Here is a 25,492-nt window from a genome sequence, read left to right as displayed (position 1 = left end):
TTACAGTATCCCCACACCACCCAGTAATCTTGTAAATTATGTAAAAGTATATATTTTTTTAATGAGGACACTATTACAAGACTGCAGAGGCTGTATAGAATTAGGTAGGTAGGTAGGTAAGAGATGCAGAGCCTCTCCAGATTAAAATCAGTGCTGATAGCTGGCCGATGCTCTTTCACATTGACAAGACAGAGATGGTGCTATCATAATAAAGAGGTTATTTTTATTAAAACTTCCATGACAAACCAGCAGTCACCTTCAAACATTGAATACCATCTTCCATTAATACAAACTGAAGCGATTGAGGCAGGAGGCCACAGGTGTGTGCAATCAACTAATTAGCAAGGCTTGAAAGCAGTCATCTGACAATTAAAGGGAGATTCCACTCAATCTAACATTCAAACAAACAGGGAAAGGTTGAGCTGATGACAACTGGATTTACATGGGATAATGAATTGACATTTTAGGATGTATAAACACACAATAAATAAACATTACTGTGACTCCTACACACCTGTCTCATTAATGTTTACAGATGAATGATTATAGAAAATAACCTTTGCCAGCCAATTTGGAGTCGGGTCATGGCAAATTGAAATGAAACATTAAGGTGTAAATGAATCAAAGCCGTCTTGACGGATGGGAGATTGACTGATTGAACCTCCTCCCCTCGCCCTTCCAGGCTGTTAGGCCACACACATCCCATCATGCACCCTCAATTGTGTCTTTATGGTTTCTGTTAATTGAAGTGTAAATGTTTTAACACCATGTTAAATATTTGATAGGAGTGTTTTCTCATTTCATTCTCGATAAATTAATAAATAGTCATACATAACTGGTGTTGCTATTAAGTTTCTACTTGAAAAGAGGAGAGCTGATTGGGTATTGACAGTTTGGCATCCGGCTGCCTCTCTTCCAAATGACACAGACAGAGATTATGCCCTTTCAATGATCCCTAGGCTGTCAGAGAATTACCTTTTTGGAGCAGATCCCATGGATTGCAGTCTTAGTTAGAACCTGTGACAACTCACTCACTTCTCAAACAACTCAGCATTGAAAGCCAAGCTGTGAGCAAAATCTGCCCCCAAAAAATGTCTCAGATGATTCCAAGTTGCTATAACATTGATAAAGGTTCATACATCACCAAATGAACGCTAAAGGGAAAAAAGGTATATCCAAAGACACTTCAGCCCAGTAAACCAAAAAGGGGGAATCAGATGCTCGACTGAGGGAGTTTGGAGCGCTTTACTTAAAGAGTCAATCCGCAGTAGAAACAATAACAAAGTACCTCGCCACCACTGTTTCGGTAAAAAGCTGAGTGATGGGTCATATTCAATCAAATGTATTTTATAAAGCCTATTTTACATCAGCAGTTGTCACAAAGTGCTTATACAGAAACCCAGCCTAAAACGCCAAAACAGCAAGCAATGCAGATGTAGAAGCACAGTGGCTAGGACAAACTCCCTGGAAAGACAGGAACCTAGGAAGAAACATAGAGAGGAACGCGGCTATGAGGGGTGGCCGGTCCTCTTCTGTCTGTGCAGGGTGGAGATGATAAAAGTACATTGCCATTAAGGCCAGATCATTCTTCATAGATGAACTATGGATGCATGGCCATCCATGATATAACAATTATAGCTTTAATCCTGTCTTGTTTGTTTACGTGTACTTTGTTTACAAACATTGGAATAAAACAAGTTATATATTGAGTTCTGATGGATGAAGCTAAGCTCATGAGGCATTATATTCTTCAAGAAGTTATATTCTTCAAGAATCAATGGGTACATATTGTTAACTTATAAGTCCAGAAACGGATGTAGGAACTGCTCCTTTTATCTTGGGTTCATATCAGCCTCATAAAGCAGGCTTTAGGTAAAGTGTTACAGAGAGTTTCACATGCGGCCCATTGGTGACGACAGGTAGCTGAACATTGAACACAGCATAAACCAACATGAAACAAAACCCTAATCCAATTCAGCAGCATTTAAGGACATGCTTTAAACCTCCCACTGTGGGCTGGATGTTTCAATGTGTAGTTCATGCATGCATAATCTATGAGCAGAATTATGTTTAACCTCAATTAGCCACGAAATCCCTCATTTGAAAGCGACTGTTTTCTGGAAGCTGTGCAGTGCCATTTTTCCTACATTTACTCCCACGCGGGCCAGCCAATGAGCTTCAGGCCCAAACCGTTTGAGTGACAGCTAGCAGAACGAACAGACAGTAGAGAGAGGGAGAGAGAGAGAGAGAGCAATGACGTGGTGCACGTCTACCACATTTGTGATGTAATTTGCCATTTTCGGGGACCACTTCTGGCTCGTGGGTTCAGAACTACTGTCTAACAAGTGTACAAAAGCACTAGAGAATCTCTTTAACAAATAGACACCGACAGCATTCATTCCTCTCTCTTCCAGTGAAGGACAGAAAATGAAATCCAAGACATCACTATTCTGCCTCTAAAACACACCTACACTCTGTCTATGCTTTTATCTTCAAGACCCCTTGCTTTAACTTCTTATCCTGTGAGTGGAGGAGTCGAGGAGAAGAGAAACTTGATCTGGTGAAGTGGGAGGAGGAGGAGGAGAGGGGGAGAAGGAAGAGAGGAGTGGACCGGTTCCCCGGAGGATCCAGGAGAGTCTGTTAGCCTGTCGGGAAGTTGGCGGGTTGGCGTTGCGACGCAGCAGATGTCACTGGTTCTTTATCCTGGAGCAGCCATCTGGTCCTTCCTAGCGGGCCTGCTAGACACACACACACACACACACGGTCCGGTCTGAGTGACAGAAGACATGCTGCTCTTCCTTCCCACTCCCACACACCTCCACCTGGCTGCATAACTCTTATCCACACACCTCCACCTGGCTGCATAACTCTTACCCACACACCTCCATCTGGCTGCATAACTCTTACCCACACACCTCCACCTGGCTGCATAACTCTTACCCACACACCTCCACCTGGCTGCAGAACTCTTACCCACACACCTCCACCTGGCTGCAGAACTCTTACCCACACACCTACACCTGGCTGCAGAACTCTTACCCACACACCTCCACCTGGCTGCAGAACTCTTACCCACACACCTCCACCTGGCTGCAGAACTCTTATCCACACCTCCACCTGGCTGCAGAACTCTTACCCACACACCTCCACCTGGCTGCAGAAGTCTTATCCACACACCTCCACACACCTCCACCTGGCTGCAAAACCCTTATCCACACACCTCCACCTGGCTGCAGAACTCTTACACACACACCTCCACCTAGCTGCAGAACTCTTATCCACACACCTCCACCTGGCTGCAGAACTCTTATCCACACACCTCCACCTTGCTTCATAACTCTTATCCACACAACTCCACCTGGATGCATAACTCTTACCCACACACCTCCACCTGGCTGCAGAACTCTTACCCACACACCTCCACCTAGCTGCAGAACTCTTACCCATACACCTCCACCTGGCAGCATAACTCTTACCCAAACACCTCCACCTGGCTGCAGAACTCTTGCACACACACCTCCACCTGGCTGCAGAACTCTTATCCACACCTCCACCTGGCTGCATAACTCTTACCCACACACCTCCACCTGGCTGCAGAACTCTTACCCACACACCTCCACCTGGCTGCAGAACTCTTATCCACACACCTCCACCTGGCTGCAGAACTCTTATCCACACACCTCCACCTTGCTTCATAACTCTTATCCACACACCTCCACCTGGCTGCAGAACTCTTATCCACACCTCCACCTGGCTGCATAACTCTTACCCACACACCTCCACCTGGCTGCAGAACTCTTACCCACACACCTCCACCTGGCTGCAGAACTCTTACCCACACACCTCTACCTGGCTGCAGAACTCTTACCCACACACCTCCACCTGGCTGCAGAACTCTTACCCACACACCTCCACCTGGCTGCAGAACTCTTACACACACACCTCCACCTGGCTGCAGAATTCTTACCCACACACCACCTGGCTGCAGAACTCTTATCCACACACTTCCACCTGGCTGCAGAAGTCTTTTCCACACACCTCCACCTGGCTGCAGAACTCTTACCCACACACCTCCACCTGGCTGCAGAACTCTTACCCACACACCTACACCTGGCTGCAGAACTCTTACCCACACACCTCCACCTGGCTGCAGAATTCTTACCCACACACCACCTGGCTGCAGAACTCTTATCCACACACTTCCACCTGGCTGCAGAAGTCTTATCCACACACCTCCACCTGGCTGCAGAACTCTTAACCACACACCTCTACCTGGCTGCAGAACTCTTACCCACACACCTCCACCTGGCTGCAGAACTCTTACCCACACACCTCCACCTGGCTGCAGAACTCTTACCCACACACCTCCACCTGGCTGCAGAATTCTTACCCACACACCACCTGGCTGCAGAACTCTTATCCACACACTTCCACCTGGCTGCAGAAGTCTTATCCACACACCTCCACCTGGCTGCAGAACTCTTATCCACACACCTCCACCTGGCTGCAGAACTCTTACCCACACACCTCCACCTGGCTGCAGAACTCTTACCCACACACCTCCACCTGGCTGCAGAACTCTTACCCACACACCTCCACCTGGCTGCAGAATTCTTACCCACACACCACCTGGCTGCAGAACTCTTATCCACACACTTCCACCTGGCTGCAGAAGTCTTATCCACACACCTCCACCTGGCTGCAGAACTCTTATCCACACACCTCCACCTGGCTGCAGAACTCTTACACACACACCTCCACCTGGCTGCATAACTCTTACACACACCTCCACCTGGCTGCAGAACTGTAACCCACACACCTCCACCTGGCTGCATAACGTTTATCCACACACCTCCACCTGGCTGAAGAAGTCTTATCCACACACCTCCACCTGGCTGTAGACCTCTTATCCACACACCTCCACCTGGCTGCAGAACTCTTACCCACACCTCCACCTGGCTGCAGAACTCTTACCCACACACCTCCACCTGGCTGCATAACTCTTACCCACACACCTCTACCTGGCTGCAGAACTCTTACCCACACACATCCACCTGGCTGCAGAACTCTTATCTACACAAATCCACCTGGCTGCAGAACTCTTACCCACACCTCCACCTGGCTGCAGAACTCTTAGGAGAGGTTTATTGCCAACCTGAACTCAACCCCGCCACAGAGAGAGAGAGAGAGAGAGAGAGAGAGAGAGAGAGAGAGAGAGAGAGAGAGAGAGAGAGAGAGAAAAGAGAGAGAGAGAGAGAGAGAGAGAGAGAGAGAGAGAGAGAGAGAGAGAGAGAGAGAGAGAGAGAGAGAGAGAGAGAGAGAGAGAGAAGAGAGAGAGAGAGAGAGAGAGAGAGAGAGAGAGAGAGAGTGAGAAGAGAGAGAAAGAGAGAGAGAGAGAGAGAGAGAGAGGGAGAAAGTGAGAGAGAGAGATTATAGTGAGAGAGAGAGAGAGACAGAGAGAGATAGAGAGAGAAAGAAAGAAAGAGAAAGTGAGAGAGAGAGAGATTATAGTGAGAGAGAGAGAGAGAAAGAAAGTGAGAGAGATAGATAGATTATAGTGAGAGAGATTATAGTGAGAGAGAGAGAGAGCGAGAGAGAGAGAGAGAGAGAAAGAAAGAAAGAAAGTGAGAGAGAGAGATTATAGTGAGAGAGAGATTATAGTGAGAGAGAGAGATTATAGTGAGAGAGAGAGAGAGAAGAGAGAGAAGAGAGAGAGAGAAAGAAAGTGAGAGAGAGATTATAGTGAGAGAGAGAGATTATAGTGAGAGAGAGAGAGATAAAGAAAGAGAGAGAGATATTATAGTGAGAGAGAGAGAGAGATAAAGAAAGAGAGAGAGAGATTATAGTGAGAGAGAGAGAGATTATAGTGAGAGAGATTATAGTGAGAGAGAGAGAGAGCGAGAGAGAGAGAGAGAGAGAAAGAAAGAAAGAAAGTGAGAGAGAGAGATTATAGTGAGAGAGAGATTATAGTGAGAGAGAGAGATTATAGTGAGAGAGAGAGAGAGAAGAGAGAGAAGAGAGAGAGAGAAAGAAAGTGAGAGAGAGATTATAGTGAGAGAGAGAGATTATAGTGAGAGAGAGAGAGATAAAGAAAGAGAGAGAGATATTATAGTGAGAGAGAGAGAGAGATAAAGAAAGAGAGAGAGAGATTATAGTGAGAGAGAGAGAGATTATAGTGAGAGACAGAGAGAGAGAGATTATAGTGAGAGAGAGAGAGAGAGAGAGAGAGAGAGAGAGAGAGAGACAGAGAGAGAGAGAGAGAGAGAAAGAAAGAAAGAGAAAGTGAGAGAGAGAGAGAGAGAGAGAGATTATAGTGAGAGAGAGAGAGAGATTATAGTGAGAGAGAGAGAGAGAAAGAAAGTGAGAGAGATAGATAGATTATAGTGAGAGAGATTATAGTGAGAGAGAGAGAGAGAGCGAGAGAGAGAGAGAGAGAGAGAAAGAAAGAAAGTGAGAGAGAGAGATTATAGTGAGAGAGAGATTATAGTGAGAGAGAGAGAGATTATAGTGAGAGAGAGAGAAGAGAGAGAAGAGAGAGAGAGAGAAAGAAAGTGAGAGAGAGATTATAGTGAGAGAGAGAGAGATTATAGTGAGAGAGAGAGAGATAAAGAGAGAGAGAGATATTATAGTGAGAGAGAGAGAGAGATAAAGAAAGAGAGAGAGAGATTATAGTGAGAGAGAGAGAGATTATAGTGAGAGACAGAGAGAGAGAGATTATAGTGAGAGAGCGAGAGAGATTATAGTGTGAGAGAGAGAGAGAGAGAGAGAGAGAGAGAGAGAGAAAGAAAGTGAGAGAGATAGATTATAGTGAGAGAGAGAGATTATGGTGAGAGAGAGAGAGAGAGAGAGATTATAGTGAGAGAGAGAGAGAGAGAGATTATAGTGAGAGGGAGAGAGAGAGAGAGAGAGAGAGAGTGATTATAGTGAGAGTAGAAAATTGGTTTGTTGCCACCCTGAACGCCATCACTGACTGGGAGGGAGAGTCAGTATTCAACAGACAGCAACATGTCCTACTTATTTTCAACCAGAAATAACTCCATGTTATCATCCTCCCCACTCACAATGGAGGCATTGTTTTATAGTAATACTTACATATTGTTCTATTAAAGAGAATGTCCAAATGATGTTGTCTATGCGATTTAGAATGATGTGACCACTTTTAGAAATGAGCGTACAACACTGTGTTGTCCAAATAAGCATGTTATGATTCAGGGGAGGGGCCTATAACTTCATATTGAAATAAAAAGCCAACTTTGAGACAGTTTAATCATTGGGTCCCTGAAGGTGTGACATTTTGTAATAAATTCTAGTTGGAGATAAGGTTGTAATTAGATAGCAGGTTAATCTCTCTGGCTCATTAAACAGAGTTAATTTCTCTAACGAGAAGAGAGAAATCCTTTTAGCTGTGATGACTGCAGAATGAACCAAATTCTCCTATGTGTGAATCAAAAACACACACACGCAGACACAAGCACGTAGACACAAGCACGTACTCACACACACACACACACACACACACACACACACACACACACACACACACACACACACACACACACACACACACACACACACACACACACACACACACACACACACACACACACACACACACACACACAAACAGGGGCACGGAAGACCATCTTTTAACCGGCCTGTGTGTCCCTCTGGCATGCCAAACCACACCAGCTGGTTTCGTTCTGATTGGCTGTCTCCAGACAGAAGATCTGCTGACTGGACACTTTTAGAACTGACTTTTAACCCCTCCGCCATCCATTACCCTTGTTTTAAATAACATGTTTGGCATGACAATGACCATAGTAGTTGGCAAGACCAGATCTGAAACCACCAGGCTCCCATTACCTAACTACACATGTCCTCCAACTACCTGAACGATAGACAATAATCGACTTCCATAATCTACTAACCAAACTCTAAAATAAAGTGCTTCCTTTTAAAGGAAAGTTTTCACTTGAAAGAAAACTGAATGTTTTGGCCGCCCTCACATAAATTAACAACGTGAGATCACCTTTTCATTTTGGTGGAGAATAATTTACATAATGCTCTCTGTATCCCCATGTTCAACCATTATGAAATATGGCAACATTCGTGAGAAGTGAGGCCATTTGGTTGACATCAATCCTTCATGTTTGATTTGATATGTGGAATCTTCCAGACAGTGTCTGCTAGCTCCTGTAGGGCACCTGAGAGGTGGAGCGAAGGTACATTGATAAACTATTGAAGATACCATAGATGGTGGGGCAGAGTGCATCTTTTAGGTCTACAATAACAGTACTTAACCTCCATCTTCTATGAAAGCAGAACATGTATGTTATTTTCCTAAGGCAGCTGCAGTCATGGTCTGCTTCCCCAACTGCCCCTTATTCCCACTATGGTCAAATATATATATACATATGCAGTCTACTGACTCAAATCCCTCCTTGGTCGAGTGCCATCACCATCAAAAAGGTGTTTGCAGAGTACCAGTCACCTTAAAGTGCAGCCAAAATTAGACCATTCAGTCACTTTAAATAGGAAGAGAGGAATTCTGTCTGAAAGGCCCATGGTTTATCTACATTTCTCCATGGCTAAGTCCCAAAGGGCACCCTATTCCCTAACTGGACCGTATGGGCTCTGGTCAAAAATAGCGCACTATAAAGGCCTTGAAAGGCATTGAAAGAGAATGGACGCAGGCTAAGAGATAACATCACAGTTATAACTGACTGGTAAAGGTAAAGGTATAACTGGTAAAGGTAAAGGTAAAATTTAAAGAGCCCTATGGGTAGTAGAGCCCTAAAGTAGTAGAGCCCTACTATGGGTAGTAGAGCCCTATGAGTATTAGAGCCCTATGAGTAGTAGAGCCCTATGAGTAGTAGAGCCCTATGAGTATTAGAGCCCTATGAGTAGTAGAGCCCTATTATGGGTAGTAGAGCCCTATAGGTTGTAGAGCTCTATGGGTATTAGAGCCCTGTGGGACCTGGTCAAAAGTATTGCACTATATAGATAGTAGGGTGCCATTTGGGACATAATCATTGTCTGCCTTGGGGGCAGAGGTTCTGGGGAGGAGGGAGGAGGAGGTGGATGGAGGAGGAGGAGAAAATGGAGGCGGGATGAGGAGGGAGGAGAAGGAGGAAGAGGAGGAGGGAGAAAGAGGAGGGAGGAGGAGGTGGAGGAGGAGGAGGAAACAGAGGAGGGAGGAGAAGGGAGGAAGAGGGAGGAGAAGGAGGAGGAGGAAGAGGAGGAGGAGGAGGGAGGAGGAGGAGGAGGAGGGAGGGGGGAGGAGGGAGGAGGAGGTGGAGGGAGGAAGAGGAGGGAGGAGGAGGTGGGTGAGTGGGTGGAGGAGGAAGAGGAGGAGCAGGATGAGGGAGGAGGGAGGAGGGAGGAGGATAGGGACAACAGTGTATGAGGCACAAACCAAAGAAATTCCCCCTTAAAGTGATTATGTTTCTCAAGAGATTTCCTTAAAGCCGTAACATTGAAATGTGTAACATAGAAATTATTCTCTTCCATCCACCCCTCATATAAATTCTGTTGAAACAGGTATGTGGTTTGGAGAAAAAAATGAATATGTTCATAGACCAGTCAGTCTGTGACATTGTGTATCTCATTTCCACCTGCAGTCAGACTTTGTGTTCATATGATTTATTGATAACAATCATAAACAATAACAATGGTAAAAGATGTACAAACAAAAAATATGGTCCAATGTATTTTTAGGGTTACAAATTGTAATGGAAGTGACCTAACTTAGCTTGTGTCTCTATAGGAGCCTGTTTCAGCACAACAACTCTTGATTGACGTGGCTGATTTGTTTAGGAAAATAGCCAATGAGGTAGATTTTCAATTACCAGCAGCTGACAGATCATCTCTACAGGTCACATACTGACTGGTGTGTGTGTGACAGACAGAGCAGAAAGCCAACTGTGTTGTTTAATTAGTGTCGCTAGCGTGAGTGATTGACAGTTGTGATGTGCCTGTGTGTCTACACTAGACTAGATTGATAGGGACATGACAAGTGACTCTCATGGTAAGTAGCCTATTTTATAGTCATGGTGTATTTGACTTTTCTACAATGACAACTGGTTTCAGAGGTTTCCCATTTTGTTCTGTTTACATTACGGAGATGAGAACCTTAAAGATTTCCAAGAGAAATAATAAAATGACCGTACAACAACTTCAGAGAGAAGGAGAGTTGAATACAAACACAATCTCTGAGAGAGGTTTCAAGCTGTGCCCTTCAACAATAATTAAGGTATGTTTTTCGGCAGCCAAACAGGAGACAAAGAGAGTTATCTGCCCTCTACAGAGGTGGACTACAGTGATCCGACACTCTAATCTCTTTTAAATATGTTGGGCTTGTAAATGTGTAATGAAGCCCCTAAGCAAGTAAATAGTGAGTTACTATACCTAATGTATGTTGGCTACATTTTAGCAGTGTGAAATGCTGCCAAACAGGCGATAAAGACAGCTGCTTATGAATATGCTATGAATGTGTTATAGTCCTGGTGGTTTGTTTATTTCAGCATCAATGAAAATAGTTTTTAGAGGTGTCTTTTTGTTTACATTCTGGCGATGTTTTGCAAGTGGGGGGTTGATAAGAGCCTCAATATTTATTCTGAAACTCGTGAGTCTATTCTTGTTCGTGTTCTGAGAAATTGAAATTAACTGAAGATCTCGTACAATGCTGTGTACTACTCCGTTCACAGAACAGCGCAAACAGGCTCTAACCAGAATAGAAAGAAGTACCTTAGCGTGTCTAGTCTTCTAGGCCAGCATCCCGGAGTCGCCTCTTCACTGTTGACGTTGAGACTGGTGTTTTGCGGGTACTATTTAATGATGCTGCCAGTTAAGGACTTGTGAAGCATCTGTTTCTCTAACTAGATACTCTAATGTACATGTCCTCTTGCTCAGTTGTGCACCGGGGCCTCCCACTCCTCTTTCTATTCCGGTTAGAGCCGCTGTTTGCGCTGTTCTGTGAAGGGACTAGTACACAGCGTTGTACGAGATCTTCAGTTTCTTGGCAATGTCTCGCATGGAATAGCCTTAATTTCTCAGAACAAGAATAGACTGACGAGTTTCAGAAGAAAGCTATTTGTTTCTGGCCATTTTGAGCCTGTAATCGAACCCACAAATGCTGATGCTAGTCCAAAGAAGGCCCGTTTTATTGCTTCTTTAATCAGAACAACAGTTTTCAGCTGTGCTAACATAATTGCAAAAGCGTTTTCTAATGATCAATTAGCCTTTTAAAAGGATACACTTGGATTAGCTAACACAACATGCCACTGGAAGACAGGAGTGATACTTGCTGATAATGAGCCTCTGTACGCCTATGTAGATATTCCATTAAAAATCAGCCGTTTCCAGCTACAATAGTCATTTACAACATTAACAATGTCTACACTGTATTTCTGATCAATTTGATGTTATTTTGATGGACAAAAAATGTGCTTTTCTTTCAAAAACAAGGACATTTCTAAGTGACCCCAAACTTTTGAATGGTAGTGTACATACACAGCCATGATTAGCTGATAGGATGGTCTAGAAAACAACAAAAGCACCTGTCAGTTGGAGCTGGAGCCGGACCCTGAAAAGCGACAAACTTCCACAGGTGTGTAGACTTCTTTGTCTTGTCATCAAAACAAAAGGCATACATAATCTATCTTCATTATCATTGTTGTGCAGTTTTCAATGTGTCACCAGAAGATGCCGGACCTGAACAGCTTGTTTGTATGGTGGAACATCCGGGCCTATTCATTGCCTCATGCCATGCTTATCTAGAGGGAAGACTATGGTATAATCGTCAGTATCGTCACAAAGTCTATTTCACCATTTTAAGAAATAAACTTTGTGATGACACTGGAGATGATCATTTATTTCAATTCCTCAAATGAATTACACATTTGGAATGTTTTCTGCTGCTGAAAGTAAATACAGAAACCAGACTGGAAAGTTGTTGTCATTCTTCATAAATATTTATTTTTATTTAACCTTTATTCAACTAGGCATGTCAATTAAGAATAAATTCTTATTCACAATGAAGGCCTACCCCGGCCAAACCCTAACCCCGGACGATGCTGGGCCAATTGTGCGCCACCCTATGGCTCCCCCAATCATGGCCAGTTGTGATACAGCCTGGAATCGAACCAGGGTCTTTAGTGACGCCTCTAGCACTGAGATGCAGTGCCGAAAACCGGGCGCATATATCAGTTATTTACGGAACATATTAAACAGATCGTAAACAAGATTATAATGAAGTCTAAATAATGGCATCTTTTCAGGTTATTGTTTTACATGTGTTCAAGCTCTGTAAACTATTCCTGTGAAAGGGAAACAGATGGTGGTGAACGTTAGAGGGTGTTAGCTAAACATACTGTAAACTATTCCTGTGAAAGGGAAACAGATGATGGTGAACGTTAGAGGGTGTTAGCTAAACATACTGTAAACTATTCCTGTGAAAGGGAAACAGATGATGGTGAACGTTAGAGGGTGTTAGCTAAACATACTGTAAACTATTCCTGTGAAAGGGAAACAGATGGTGGTGAACCTTAGAGGGTGTTAGCTAAACATACTGTAAACTATTCCTGTGAAAGGGAAACAGATGATGGTGAACGTTAGAGGGTGTTAGCTAAACATACTGTAAACTGTTCCTGTGAAAGGGAAACAGATGGTGGTGAACGTTAGAGGGTGTTAGCTAAACATACTGTAAACTATTCCTGTGAAAGGGAAACAGATGTTGGTGAACGTTAGAGGGTGTTACTGTAGCTTAACATACTGTAAACTGTTCCTGTGAAAGGGAAACAGATGATGATGAACGTTAGAGGGTGTTACTGTAGCTTAACATACTGTTAACTGTTCCTGTGAAAGGGAAACAGATGATGGTGAACGTTAGAGGGTGTTAGCTAAACATACTGTAAACTGTTCCTGTGAAAGGGAAACAGATGATGGTGAACGTTAGAGGGTGTTAGCTAAACATACTGAGATAGGCGGTGTAGAGCAGCAGTAGAGTAGTCAGCAATGGTAGAAAGTACAAACAGTGGTTTTATTTACGTTGTCTTTCCAACTATACACAACTACAGTGTAATCTCATCCTGTGACAGAAAAAGTAGAAGAGGTAGTATTTCACATTTAATGCAACACACAGCAATCCCTAGCTTCTCAACAACAACTTGCTTGGCGGAATCTGTTGTGAAATGGGATTGTTGAACAATGTGATTGTTGGGGTAGAAATCTACTGGAGAATAGATCTCCAGGAAGATGGTTGCCTACTGCTGAATCTACACACACTACAAATGTATTTTAAAATATTCATACAGTCAATCACAGATAGACCCATAGCCCCTAACCATTGACTAATTCTAGTAATCAGTTATAGGGCATGGTTCAACCACTACACTCTCTGAAAAACAGTAACATATAGAACTTTTGTCCCCATAGCAGGGGCTAGGGCTGTGCTGTAATAGTGCCTGTGTGTAGCTGGTGTAGAGGAGTCAGGCGCAGGACAGCAGATATGAGTAATAAACATAATGTACTCAAATATTCACAAATACAACACAATAAATCGAGCCCACAATAACGGACCGTATTAGAAACAAACAATCACTCACAAACAACCAGGGGGGAACAGATGGTTAAATAATAAACAAGTAATTGGGAGATTGAAACCAGGTGTGTAAGACAAGGACAAAACAAATGGAAAATGAAAAGTGGATCGGTGATGGCTAGAAGGCCGGTGACGTCGACAGCCGAACGCCGCCCGAACAAGGAGAGGGATCAACTTCGGCGGAAGGCGTGACATGGGCGATATATCACCATATGTTTCATCTTTTTGACAGTATGAAGTTTTTGACAGTATTTTATGTTTTTGAACAATAAAAGTTCTAAATATGCTTTATGAGTAGTTCATGACCCTAGGGTGACAACACATGAATGATATGTCATTTCAATGGGACTTTCTCAATTCTGATTGTTTTATACTGTTCAATCCAATTTATTCAATTTCTGCATTTCCTGCACTTTTATCATTTCCACACTGTTGAAACATTCACTCCATCATCTGCTCATACACCCATGACATGCACATACATTTACACTCACACACACACACACACACACACACACACACACACACAATCTTCAAATACACAATCATCAAATACCCTGATGCCTAGTCAGTCACCTTACCCCGATACATATCTACCTCAATCCATCCAGTATCCCTGCACATTGTAAATATGGTCCTGGAACTGACCATATATATACTATGCTTACTTACTTTATTGTGTTCTTCTTATTTATTTTTATATCTCGTGTGTTTTTGTTCTACCTTGTTGTTTTTTGTATTACATTGATATTGATTACTGCGTTATTGGGGTTAGAGTTTGCAAGAAATGCATTTCACTGTACTTGTGCATTTGAGATTAAAACTTGAAACTTGAATCTAAGGAGTCTTTATCGACTGCCCACCGAACACTGAACTTTTCTTAGAGGTGACCACAAGAAAGAAAGCTCCAACAGCAGAAACATGAGGAAAGGGGACAAGGCAATGTATTAGAAGCAGTAACCTCTCTCTTTGATGGATGTAGCCTGTCAGAAACAAATCTCTGCACACCGAGGTTTGTGAATGTTTTTGTACCCTCCATTTTGAAAGCCACTGATATTATTAGAGATTATTCTATACACCCCCTCACTACACGACAACGCTTTTTTGACAGTTTTTTCAGAAAAGGCTGCCTCCCAAATGGCACCGTATTTCCTTTTGTCAAAAGTAGTGCACTATATAGAGAATAGGGTGTCATTGGGACAAAAAAAAGTGATAGAAAAGAGGTCTGATTTGTTCAGTCAAGGCTAGAACCTCCATCCGTGTTATTGACTGAAAGCCAAATTCAATGGAAATACAATCAGTTGGATGAGAGGTGTCTGATTCAGTTATCAGAATGCTGGCATCACCTCTTGGTACCAGGGAAATAAAATTTGATTTGATTTGATTTGAACATATTTCCTGGGATAGTGAAGGTTGATAGGTAGCCATATTCCAACTATTCTCAAACTAATATATTTGAACTCTTCTCAAGCACAAACAAAAACAAAAAGTGAAAAAAGCTACAGGAAACATGTCCAAATCCTTTTCTGAATATTTGTCATTTTAATTAGAATATACTATGTACAACAGGCACACAAGGACACTAGCCTCCTCTAATATTATAATATATGCCATTTAGGCGATGTGTTTATCTAAAGTGACTTACAATCACGCGTGCATATATTTTTCATATGGGTGGCTCGGGAATCGAATCCTACAATCTTAGTGTTGCAAATGCCTTACTCTACTATCTGACTCTAAAATGTGTATTTGTGTCACGTTCTGACCATAGTTCTTGTGTGTTTTCCTTGTTTTAGGGTTGGTCAGGACGTGAGCTGGGTGGGCATTCTATGTTGTGTGTCTGGTTTGTCTATTTCTACGTTTGGCCTAATTTGGTTCTCAATCAGAGGCAGGTGTTAGTCATTGTCTCTGATTGGGAACCATATTTAGGTATCCTGTTTTGTGTTGGGATTTGTGGGTGGTTGTTTCCTGTCTTTGTGTTTTCTGCACCAGTTAGGACTGTTTTGTGTTGGGATTTGTGGGTGGTTGTTTCCTGTCTTTGTGTTTTCTGCACCAGTTAGGACTGTTTCAGTTTTCACGTTTATTGTTTTATATCCTGTTCATGTTTGAGTTACCTTATTAAATTAACATGAACTCTAACGACGCTGCGTTTTGGTCCGCCTCTCCTTCCCAGGAAGAAAGCCGTTACAATTGGCCTTTCATTAAATTATCCCTCAATTCGTTTGTGTGTGATAGATTTCAACGTTTTGCTGCAACAATGTCAATATCTTCACCTGTAAGATTTGACTGTAATCCCCTGGGTAACCCTCTCTCCAACCTCTACTGCAATTCTTGGAATTAAGTTACTAATTTATGTCACACCTGGATGTTCGATCTGATTATATGTGACCTTTATCTGTGTGGGTGTGTGTCATGCCTGCCATATGTCAATATAACCCTACTTAGAGTAGGATTGTACAAGTAAGATTGACAGGGACAGTGTAAATGAATCAACACATCAATTTAAATATGCCGGATTTAACATAAGACCTCATTTTCATGGGATTAAGCAGAGAAATGGCTGAGACAGAACATGTGTGCCTACCTGGGTATATCTCTAGATTCTTAAAGACTGTTCTTCTTTCTAACTGATCATTCCCACTCTTCTCTTCCCCTTTCATTGGATTGATAACCAAGACAAACACATGGGAGCATTAATAAATAAGGGATACCACACACAGTCGTAGTGGTCAAGAATGATGTCGCTCTTTATATTGAACATGGTCTAGAACATTAACTTCTTAGGGCTGCAATCCCGTTAACCGGATTGATATGATAACAGCCTGCGAAAGTGCAGAGCGCCAAATTCAATCAGAAATCTCATAATTCAAATTCCTCAAACATACATGTATTTTATACCGTTTTAATGGTAATCTTGTTGTTAATCCCACCAAAGTGTCCAATTTCAAACAGGCTTTACAACGAAAGCACCACAAACGATTATGTTAGGTCAGAGCCAAGCCAAAGAAAAACACAGCCATTTCTCCAGCCAAAGAGAAGAGTCACAAAAAAGCACAAATAGAGATAAAATTAATCACTAACATTTGATGATCTTTATCAGATGACACTCATAGGACTTCATGTAATTCATGTAACATAATTATATAAAAAAATCTCATTATACATTGGCGCGTTATGTTCACTAGTTCCAAAAACATCCGGTGATATTGCAGAGAGCCACAGCATTTTACAGAAATACTCATTATAAATATTGATGAAAATACAATTGTTAGACATGGAAATATAGATACACTTCTCCTTAATGCAACCGCTGTGTCAGATTTCAAAAAAGCTTTACGGAAAAAGCAATCCATGCAATAATCTGAGTACAGTTTTCAGACAACAAAGCAGCCAAAAAGATATCCCCCATATTGGGTAGTCAAAATTAGTCATAAATAGCATTAGAAATATTCACTTACCTTTGATGATCTTCATCAGAATGCACTCCCAGGAATCCCAGTTCCACATTAAATGTTTGATTTGTTCGATAATGTCCATCATTTTTGTCCAAAGAGCTACTTTTGTTAGCACGTTTGGTGAACAAATCCAAAGTCATGAAGCGCGTTCCCTAGTTGCAGACGAAATGTCAGAAAGTTCCGTTACTGTTCGTAGAAACATGTCAAACGATGTATGGAATCAATCTTTAGGATGTTTTTAACATAAAATTCCAATAATATTCCAACCGGAGAATTCCTTTGTCTTCAGAAAAGCAAAAGAAACACTTCAGAGTGTTTTCTATTCAATACTAATAATAATATGCATGTATTAGCAACTGGGGCTGAGGAGCAGGCAGTTTACTCTGGGCACCTCTGGGCACCATTCATCCAAGCTACTCAATACTACCCCTGCAGCCATAAGAAGTTTTAAAAAAATGTATAAATAATAAATAGTCATTCCTCTTTATATTGAACATGGGCTCTGACATTAAAACATGAATAAATAATAAATAGTATTTGCTCAGTAACGTACATTTCACAGATAGGTGTCACGCCCTGACCATAGAGAGCCCTTTATTCTCTATGTTGGTTAGGTCGGTGTGTGACTAGGGTGGGTTATCTAGGTTATTATATGTCTATGTTGGCCTGGTATGGTACCCAATCAGAGGCAACTGTTTATCGTTGTCTCTGATTGGGGATCATATTTAGGCAGCTTTTTCCCACTGGGTTTTTGTGGGATCTTGTTTTTGTGTAATGCCTGTGAGCACTGCATTGACTTCCCGTTTCATTTGTTCTGTATTGTTTTGGTGAGTTTCATTTATTAATTTAACATGTGGAACGCTACGCACACTGCGCCTTGTTCCATTTATTCCAACGATCGTGACAATAGGCATGGAACGCTCCCAGTCTTCCATCACCTCCCTGTCCTCCATAGAATAGACCCTGTCCTCCATCCCTTCCAAATCTTCCATAGAATACTGTCTGTCTTCCATCCCCTCCCTGTCCTCCATAGAATACTCCCTGTCCTCCATCCCTTCCCTGCCGTCCATAGAATACTGCGTCTTCCATCCCTCCCTGTCCTCCATAGAATACTCTGTGTCCTCCATCCCCTCCCTGTCCTCTATCCCCTCCCTGTCCTCTATCCCCTCCCTGTCCTCCATAGAATACTCCCAGTCCTCCATCTCCTCCCTGTCCTCCATAGAATACTGCATCTTCCATCCCTCCCTGTCCTCCATAGAAAACTCAGTGTCCTCCATCCCCTCCCTGTCCTCCATCCCCTTCCAGTCCTCCATCCCTTCCCTGTCCTCCATAGAATACTCCCAGTCCTCAATCCCCTCTCTGCCCTCTATCCCCTCCCTGTCCTCTATCCCCTCCCTGTCCTCCAACGCCTTCCCAGTCCTCCATCCCCTCCCTGTCCTCCATCACCTCCCTATCCTCCATAGTGTACTCCCTGTCCTCCATAGAATACTCAGTGTCCTCCATCCCCTTCCAGTCCTCCATCCCTTCCCTGTCCTCCATAGAATACGGCATGTTGTCGATCCGCTCTCTGTCCTCCACAGAATACTCTCTGTCTTCCATTCAATTCTCCATCTTCATTCCCTCTCAGTCCTCCATCTCTTCCCTGTCCTCCATAGAATGCTCCGTGTCCTCCATCCCCTCCCTGTTCTCTATCCCCTCCCTGTCCTCTATCCCCTCCCATTCCTCCATAGAATACTCCCTGTTGTCGATCCGCTCTCTGTCCTCCACAGAATACTCTCTGTCTTCCATTCAATTCTCCATCTTCATTCCCTCTCAGTCCTCCATCTCTTCCCTGTCCTCCATAGAATGCTCTGTGTCCTCCATCCCCTCCCTGTTCTCTATCCCCTCCCTGTCCTCTATCCCCTCCCATTCCTCCATAGAATACTCCCTGTACTCCATCCCCTTCAGTCCTCCATCCCTTCCCTGTCCTCCATAGAATACTGCCAGTCCTCCATCCCCTCCCTGTCCTCCATAGTGAACTCCCTGTCCTCCATCCCCTCCCAGTCCTCCATACAATACTCCAAGTCCTCCATCCCCTCCCTGTCCTCCAGAGTGTACTCCCAGTTCTCCATATTGTATTCCCAGTCCTCCATCCCCTCCCTGTCCCCCATAGTGTACTCCCAGTCCTCCATGCCCTCCCTGTCCTCCATAGAATACCCAATGTCCTCCATCCATCCCTCACTGTCTTCAATAGAATACTTCTTGTCCTCCATCCCCTTCCAGTCCTCCATTCCTTCCGAGTCCTCCATAGAATACTCCCAGGACTCCATCCCCTCCCTGTCCTCCATAGAATACTCCCCGTCCTCCATAGAATAATCCCTGTCCTACATCCCCTCCCTGTCCTCTATCACCTCCCTGTCCTCCATCCCTCCCTGTCCTCCATAGAATACTCCCTGTCCTCAATAGACTAATCACTGTCCTACATCCCCTCCCTGTCCTCCATAGAATACCCCCTGTCCTCCATCCCCTCTCTGTCCTCCATCCCCTCTCTATCCTCCTTAAATACTCACTGTCCTCCATAAATACTCCCTGTCCTCCATAGTATACTCCCAGTCCTCAATCCCCTCCCTGTCCTCCAAAGAAAACTCCCTGTTCTCCAGCCATCCCTGCCCTCGATAGAATACTCCCTGTCCTCCATCACCTCCGTGTCCTCCATCCCCTCCCTGTCCTCCATAGAATACTCCGTCCTCCATCCACCTCTGTCCTCGAGAGAATACTCCCTGTCCTCATTCCTTTCCAGTTCTCCATAGAATACTCCATGGCCTCCATCCCCGTCCTCCATAGAATACTCCCAGTCCTCCATCCAATCCCTGTCCTCCATAGAATACTCCCTGTCCTCCATAGAATACTCCCTGTCATCCATTCCCTTCCTGTCCTCCATAGAATACTCCCTGTCCTCCATCCCCTCCCAGTCCTCCATCCCCTCCCTGTCATCCATCACCTCCCTGTCCTCCATAGTGTACTCCCTGTCCGCCATCCCCTCCCAGTCCTCCATCCCCTCCCTGTCATCCATCATCTCCCTGTCGTCCATAGTGTACACCCTGTCCTCCATCCCATCAATGTACTACATAGAATACTACCTGTCCTCCATCCCCTCCCTGTCCTCCATAGAATACTCCCTGTCCTCCATCTTCTACCTGTCCTCTAACCCCTTCCAGTCCTCCATAGAAAACTCCCTGTCCTCTAGTCCCTCCCTGTCCTCTATCCCCTCCCAGTCCTCTATCCCTTCCTTGTCCTCTATCCCCTCCCTGTCCTCTATCCCATCCCTGTCCTCCATCCCCTCCCTGTCTTCCATAGAATACTCCCTGTCCTCTATCCCCTCCTTGTCCTCTATCCCCTCCCTGTCCTCTATCCCCTCCTTGTCCTCTATCCCCTCCCTGTCCTCTATCCTCTCCCTTCCCCATCCCCTCCCTGTCCTCCATCCCCTCCCAGTCCTCCGTCCCTCCCTGTCCTCTATAGAATACTCCCTGTCCTCCATCCTATCCCTGTCCTCTATCCCCTCCCTGTCCTCTATCCCATCCCTGTCCTCCATCCCCTCCCTGTCTTCCATAGAATACTCCCTGTCCTCTATCCCCTCCTTGTCTATGCCCTCCCTGTCCTCTAACGCCTTCCAGTCCTCCATATAATACTCCCTGTCCTCCATCCTCTCCCTGTCATCTATCCCCTCCCTATCCTCTATCCCTCCCTGTCCTCCATCCTCTCCCTGTCCTCTATCCCCTCCCAGTCCTCCGTCCCTCCCTGTCCTCTATAGAATACTCCCTGTCCTCCATCCTCTCCCTGTCCTCTATCCCCTCCCTGTCCTCCATCCCCTCCCTGTCCTCTATCCCCACCCTGTCTATCCCCTCCTTGTCCTCTATCCCCTCCTTGTCCTCTATCCGCTCCCTGTCCTCTATCCCCTCCCTATCCTCTATCCCCTCCCAGTCCTACATAGAATACTACCTGTCCTCCATTCCCTCCCTGTCCTCCGTAGCATAATCCCTGTCATCCATCCGCTCCCAGTCCTACATAGAATACTCCCTGTCCTCCATCCTCTACCTGTCCTCTAAAGCCCCTTCCAGTCCTCCATAGAAAACTCCCTGTCCTCGAGTCCCTCCCTGTCCTCTATCCCCTCCCAGTCCTCTATCCCTTCCTTGTCCTCTATCCCCTCTCTGCCCTCTATCCCCTCCCTGTCCTCTATCCCCTCCCTGTCCTCCAACGCCTTCCCAGTCCTCCATCCCCTCCCTGTCCTCCATCACCTCCCTATCCTCCATAGTGTACTCCCTGTCCTCCATAGAATACTCAGTGTCCTCCATCCCCTTCCAGTCCTCCATCCCTTCCCTGTCCTCCATAGAATACGGCATGTTGTCGATCCGCTCTCTGTCCTCCACAGAATACTCTCTGTCTTCCATTCAATTCTCCATCTTCATTCCCTCTCAGTCCTCCATCTCTTCCCTGTCCTCCATAGAATGCTCCGTGTCCTCCATCCCCTCCCTGTTCTCTATCCCCTCCCTGTCCTCTATCCCCTCCCATTCCGCCATAGAATACTCCCTGTTGTCGATCCGCTCTCTGTCCTCCACAGAATACTCTCTGTCTTCCATTCAATTCTCCATCTTCATTCCCTCTCAGTCCTCCATCTCTTCCCTGTCCTCCATAGAATGCTCTGTGTCCTCCATCCCCTCCCTGTTCTCTATCCCCTCCCTGTCCTCTATCCCCTCCCATTCCTCCATAGAATACTCCCTGTACTCCATCCCCTTCAGTCCTCCATCCCTTCCCTGTCCTCCATAGAATACTGCCAGTCCTCCATCCCCTCCCTGTCCTCCATAGTGAACTCCCTGTCCTCCATCCCCTCCCAGTCCTCCATACAATACTCCAAGTCCTCCATCCCCTCCCTGTCCTCCAGAGTGTACTCCCAGTTCTCCATATTGTATTCCCAGTCCTCCATCCCCTCCCTGTCCCCCATAGTGTACTCCCAGTCCTCCATGCCCTCCCTGTCCTCCATAGAATACCCAATGTCCTCCATCCATCCCTCACTGTCTTCAATAGAATACTTCTTGTCCTCCATCCCCTTCCAGTCCTCCATTCCTTCCGAGTCCTCCATAGAATACTCCCAGGACTCCATCCCCTCCCTGTCCTCCATAGAATACTCCCCGTCCTCCATAGAATAATCCCTGTCCTACATCCCCTCCCTGTCCTCTATCACCTCCCTGTCCTCCATCCCTCCCTGTCCTCCATAGAATACTCCCTGTCCTCAATAGACTAATCACTGTCCTACATCCCCTCCCTGTCCTCCATAGAATACCCCCTGTCCTCCATCCCCTCTCTGTCCTCCATCCCCTCTCTATCCTCCTTAAATACTCACTGTCCTCCATAAATACTCCCTGTCCTCCATAGTATACTCCCAGTCCTCAATCCCCTCCCTGTCCTCCAAAGAAAACTCCCTGTTCTCCAGCCATCCCTGCCCTCGATAGAATACTCCCTGTCCTCCATCACCTCCGTGTCCTCCATCCCCTCCCTGTCCTCCATAGAATACTCCGTCCTCCATCCACCTCTGTCCTCGAGAGAATACTCCCTGTCCTCATTCCTTTCCAGTTCTCCATAGAATACTCCATGGCCTCCATCCCCGTCCTCCATAGAATACTCCCAGTCCTCCATCCAATCCCTGTCCTCCATAGAATACTCCCTGTCCTCCATAGAATACTCCCTGTCATCCATTCCCTTCCTGTCCTCCATAGAATACTCCCTGTCCTCCATCCCCTCCCAGTCCTCCATCCCCTCCCTGTCATCCATCACCTCCCTGTCCTCCATAGTGTACTCCCTGTCCGCCATCCCCTCCCAGTCCTCCATCCCCTCCCTGTCATCCATCATCTCCCTGTCGTCCATAGTGTACACCCTGTCCTCCATCCCATCAATGTACTACATAGAATACTACCTGTCCTCCATCCCCTCCCTGTCCTCCATAGAATACTCCCTGTCCTCCATCTTCTACCTGTCCTCTAACCCCTTCCAGTCCTCCATAGAAAACTCCCTGTCCTCTAGTCCCTCCCTGTCCTCTATCCCCTCCCAGTCCTCTATCCCTTCCTTGTCCTCTATCCCCTCCCTGTCCTCTATCCCATCCCTGTCCTCCATCCCCTCCCTGTCTTCCATAGAATACTCCCTGTCCTCTATCCCCTCCTTGTCCTCTATCCCCTCCCTGTCCTCTATCCCCTCCTTGTCCTCCGTCCCTCCCTGTCCTCTATAGAATACTCCCTGTCCTCCATCCTATCCCTGTCCTCTATCCCCTCCCTGTCCTCTATCCCATCCCTGTCCTCCATCCCCTCCCTGTCTTCCATAGAATACTCCCTGTCCTCTATCCCCTCCTTGTCTATGCCCTCCCTGTCCTCTAACGCCTTCCAGTCCTCCATATAATACTCCCTGTCCTCCATCCTCTCCCTGTCATCTATCCCCTCCCTATCCTCTATCCCTCCCTGTCCTCCATCCTCTCCCTGTCCTCTATCCCCTCCCAGTCCTCCGTCCCTCCCTGTCCTCTATAGAATACTCCCTGTCCTCCATCCTCTCCCTGTCCTCTATCCCCTCCCTGTCCTCCATCCCCTCCCTGTCCTCTATCCCCTCCCTGTCTATCCCCTCCTTGTCCTCTATCCCCTCCTTGTCCTCTATCCGCTCCCTGTCCTCTATCCCCTCCCTATCCTCTATCCCCTCCCAGTCCTACATAGAATACTACCTGTCCTCCATTCCCTCCCTGTCCTCCGTAGCATAATCCCTGTCATCCATCCGCTCCCAGTCCTACATAGAATACTCCCTGTCCTCCATCCTCTACCTGTCCTCTAAAGCCCCTTCCAGTCCTCCATAGAAAACTCCCTGTCCTCGAGTCCCTCCCTGTCCTCTATCCCCTCCCAGTCCTCTATCCCTTCCTTGTCCTCTATCCCCTCCCTGTCCTCCATCCCATCCCTGTCCTCCATCCCCTCCCTGTCTTCCATAGAATACTCCCTGTCCTCTATCCCCTCCTTGTCCTCTATCCCCTCCCTGTCCTCTATCCCCTCCTTGTCCTCCATGCCCTCCCTGTCCTCTAACGCCTTCCAGTCCTCCATAGAATACTCCCTGTCCTCCATCCTCTCCCTGTCCTCTATCCCCTCCCTATCCTCTATCCCCTCCCTGTCCTCCATCCTCTCCCTGTCCTCTATCCCCTCCCTGTCCTCCATCCCCTCTCTGTCCTCTAACCCCTTCCAGTCCTCCATATAAAACTCCCTGTCCTCTAGTCCCTCCCTGTCCTCTATCCCCTCCCAGTCCTCTATCCCTTCCTTGTCCTCTATCCCCTCCCTGTCCTCTATCCCATCCCTGTCCTCCATCCCCTCCCTGTCTTCCATAGAATACTCCCTGTCCTCTATCCCCTCCTTGTCCTCTATCCCCTCCCTGTCGTCCATAGAATACTCCCAGTCCTCCATCTCCTCCCTGTCCTCCATAGAATACTGCGTCTTCCATCCCTCCCTGTCATCCATAGAAAACTCAGTGTCCTCCATCCCCTCCCTGTCCTCCATCCCCTTCCAGTCCTTCATCCAAATCAAATCAAATCAAATCAAATTTTATTTGTCACATACACATGGTTAGCAGATGTTAATGCGAGTGTAGCGAAATGCTTGTGCTTCTAGTTCCGACAATGCAGTAATAACAAGTAATCTAACTAACAATTCCAAAACTACTGTCTTGTACACAGTGTAAGGGGATAAAGAATATGTACATAAGGATATATGAATGAGTGATGGTACAGAGCAGCATAGGCAAGATACAGTAGATGGTATCGGGTACAGTATGTACAAATGAGATGAGTATGTAAACAAAGTGGCATAGTATAGTATAAAGTGGCTAGTGATACATGTATTACATAAGGATACCGTCGATGATATAGAGTACAGTATATACGTATGCATATGAGATGAATAATGTAGGGTAAGTAACATTTATATAAGGTAGCATTGTTTAAAGTGGCTAGTGATATATTTACATCATTTCCCATCAATTCCCATTATTAAAGTGGCTGGAGTTGAGTCAGTGTCAGTGTGTTGGCAGCAGCCACTCAGTGTTAGTGGTGGCTGTTTAACAGTCTGATGGCCTTGAGATAGAAGCTGTTTTTCAGTCTCTCGGTCCCAGCTTTGATGCACCTGTACTGACCTCGCCTTCTGGATGATAGCGGGGTGAACAGGCAGTGGCTCGGGTGGTTGATGTCCTTGATGATCTTTATGGCCTTCCTGTGACATCGGGTGGTGTAGGTGTCCTGGAGGGCAGGTAGTTTGCCCCCGGTGATGCGTTGTGCAGACCTCACTACCCTCTGGAGAGCCTTACGGTTGAGGGCGGTGCAGTTGCCATACCAGGCGGTGATACAGCTCGCCAGGATGCTCTCGATTGTGCATCTGTAGAAGTTTGTGAG

This window comes from Oncorhynchus mykiss, chromosome 23 (genome assembly GCF_057628025.1).
Source record: "Oncorhynchus mykiss isolate SJ-2025 chromosome 23, ASM5762802v1, whole genome shotgun sequence".
Classification (NCBI taxonomy): domain Eukaryota; kingdom Metazoa; phylum Chordata; class Actinopteri; order Salmoniformes; family Salmonidae; genus Oncorhynchus; species Oncorhynchus mykiss.
This window is presented reverse-complemented; position numbering follows the sequence as displayed.